The following is a 3,254-nucleotide window of genomic DNA, read 5'->3' as shown; positions in this document are numbered from 1 at the left end:
GAGAGAGAGAGAGAGAGAGAGAGAGAGAGAGAGAGAGAGAGAGAGGGAAAAAGAGACAGACACAGAGAGGAAGAGTCTGTAAATGTGGGTCAGCTTTGACCAGAGGTGGGGAGGCTAAATCACATGAATTGCACGTAAAGTCATACAGTTGAGACTTTAGACTTGACTTGATTAAATCACAAAAGACCTCAGACTCCGACGTACACTTTAACACCCGTGACTCGTGATTTTGCTTGGATCAGGCTGCTGGAGTTGAAAATACTTGACGTTTCATAAATTGCTTGAATCAAGTAACATTCTCAGTCAGAATCCCTGAACGGGAAAAACGAACCATGGACACAGAGGCCGCAGCGACCAGCTYCCTCCACCGCTTGAAATTACGCAATGGACAATAAATCAAGGCTAGTAATTATTAAAAAGTTGTGTTTTTTTTTTTAGTTGATGTAACAAAATGTAAAAAAGAAAAGGAAAAAAAGCTGGAAAGTCTTTTAGTAAAAGTAAATGAAATAGTTACATGCTCTCATCATCTGTTTCACAAAAAAATATAATCCAAGAGTAAAAGTGATACATTCGCTTGTCTTGTTTAACAAGAGCCTAAACCTCAAGAGTATTTAGAATATTTTAAAAACCTGCATTAACTATCGTTTTTTTAAATTAACGTTACTTAAATGTAAATGCCAGATAATTTTCTTGGTGAGCAACTGTAGAACTGCAGTCCAGAAGGCATCAATTGTTTCTCTCTTTTTTCTGTTTTTCTTAGACTCCTGCTGCTTTAGCAAAACCAATACCTTCCTTAGAAAACTTCTTATATCTAAAATATTACATATGTTTTATAAAATGCATGTAAAAATTTACCTGTTTAGTTAGAATTATGTCCTAATGTGTCAGTTGTGATAAACAAAAAAAAAAAGAAAGAAAGCCACGCAATGTTTGAAAAGTACTTTTAGTATTTTGGGAAAAGCATCAAATAATCAGTTCAAATTTTAAAATCTGAACTTATTAACAATTATTTTTTGCATCAGACTTTAAAGGGCTCATTCAGACTGTCACTTTAAAATAATAGTTTGACAGGAAATCCACATTCTTTGTGTGGAACWGTAAAAAAGGGTAAGAAAGTAAATCCTAATGTTCTTTCAGATGGATTCATTCCAAGTTCAGCTCAACTTTATATTTATACTGTCAAATATATGCACAGCTGAAGTTGCATTAATACATTTTGCATGTTGGAACTTGTATGATTATGTGATCAACTTGCGTAATAGATGAAATGGCTTAAAATTCAGTGTTTAGCTCTCAGGTCTCGACACATGACTTGTAGAATCAGGGTTTGGACTCAAACCAGGATCGACAGATTTAGGATTTAAAACTTAGGTGAGAAAACTTCAGATTTCCTTGAGGCTTGTAAAATAATGACTTGGTCTCACCTCTGRCTGYGGCCGACAGGACGACTGCGGCAGTGTATCAGCTTTAGCTGCTCAAGTACAAGTGTTAAAGAGATATGTGTTGATGGATGGCTGACAAGGAACCTCCACCTTCCTGTTATCAGTGAGAGAAGAGAGGGCAGTGACAGTCCTCCTGACTGGTAACAGGAAACCAGATACCGCAGACAGAGAGAAGTCAACCAGAAACCCAAATCCACATATTTGTGGAAACGATGGCATTCAGATGTTCCACCTGAAATCAGGATTATTTCTTCAGATAATCATTGATATTCATGAATCTCCCTTGTGTACGTAATGTACATCCAGTCCTATTCTTTAATCTGATTTACAAAATGCCTGTTTCTCATTATTGTGCACTTGACTCCCCCCCTCCTGCCCCCACATAGATTTTCTCAGTCACCAAAATGCAATCATTAAATCCTTCAATTGTTATGAACCAAATTCTCTTGATTGTATCTGATTAAACATGCTCGCTTGAGTTGCAGTAACGAGAAACACCATGGCACTGGACGACCACCAAGAGTCCCAATTTTAGCTCCTTCGGATTCTTGACAAACACATTCCGCTTTCATATGACATTGACGGATGATATTTGGACGAAGTGAGACGCTTAGATGGTTAGACGTTTCGCAGGGCTGGAGGTGGATTGCGCCGACGCACACAAAACCCGCTTAAAGGGCTGGAGGTTGGTGAGGACATGCACCCTTCAAAAACATCTTGAAGAGATTACAGACATAACCCCCCCGAATGCCGAGTGTTTATGTATTTTTAAGAACCTGGAAGCAAAACTAAAAATTACACATCGAATTATCCCTGCATTACTTCACACGCTCGTAAACACAGAACGTACAGTATATACACATGTGATGTCTGTGTCACAGCCGCAGAGCAAGCCGGGCGAGCAGTGGAAGCACACAACAAAGCGGCGTGCAGGTAACCACTGAGCCAGCAGACACGCCACGTAAAAAAAAAAAAAAAACACACACACACACACACACTCACATTCTTACAGTAAATACACCCACAGAGTTGAAACATATCAAGTGGTTTTATTCGCTGCAACTCTGGGCACAAGATGTTTATCAACTGCTGCCAGACAGCTGTGTTGGTCTGCCAGCAGTTAACTGTGCCTCAGACAGCCCCTTATTGCTATTGATAGTTAGCATCAGTGTCCCGGCTGAGGAATGGCATGGCTTTAGGCAAGCACAAGCTATTGATCTCCGGCTCGTTCCCGACCGGCCCGGAGCTAAAGAGGGAGAGGAATCGGTTTAGAGCCTCCTTGGAGCTCCTAGACTCTCTGTCTGGACCCTGGAGGAGCTACTGGTGTTGCTTGTCATTGTGGTTCCAAGTACTGGTTTGCTTTGATTTAAAATCGACAGACTGCATAAAACAGGAGCTCATAAAACTAAAACAGAATCAGCTTTTATGTTGTAAACATTAATTTTCGAAATATATTTAAAGTTTAATCTTCATCCTCTCTCTCACCTTTCGTTCTTCCTGCTTTTCCCGCTTTTATTTGAGGATGTGCTGATAGGCTTGTTTTCACGATGCCAACTAAATCAGTCAGCAGCACATAATTTATCCATATTCTCCAGATGGCGGCCGCGCTACTCGAGATGTCCCAATACAGGAAAAAGCACTAAATATGACGCCTCACAATCCTTAATTGCTATTTAAAACAAGCATGAGCACATATTGTAAAGCACTGAGGTTTCGGTGGGTGAAATCAGCAATGTGTTATTGGGAGGAACAGTGTTACAAACTCTATGTGAGGTCCTCTTATTTCTCCCTGTAACCACACTAGAGCTCTAC

Source organism: Poecilia reticulata, linkage group LG3 (genome assembly GCF_000633615.1).
Source record: "Poecilia reticulata strain Guanapo linkage group LG3, Guppy_female_1.0+MT, whole genome shotgun sequence".
In the NCBI taxonomy this organism is placed as follows: domain Eukaryota; kingdom Metazoa; phylum Chordata; class Actinopteri; order Cyprinodontiformes; family Poeciliidae; genus Poecilia; species Poecilia reticulata.
The sequence above is the reverse complement of the archived record's forward strand: the minus strand, read 5'-3'. Positions refer to the sequence as shown.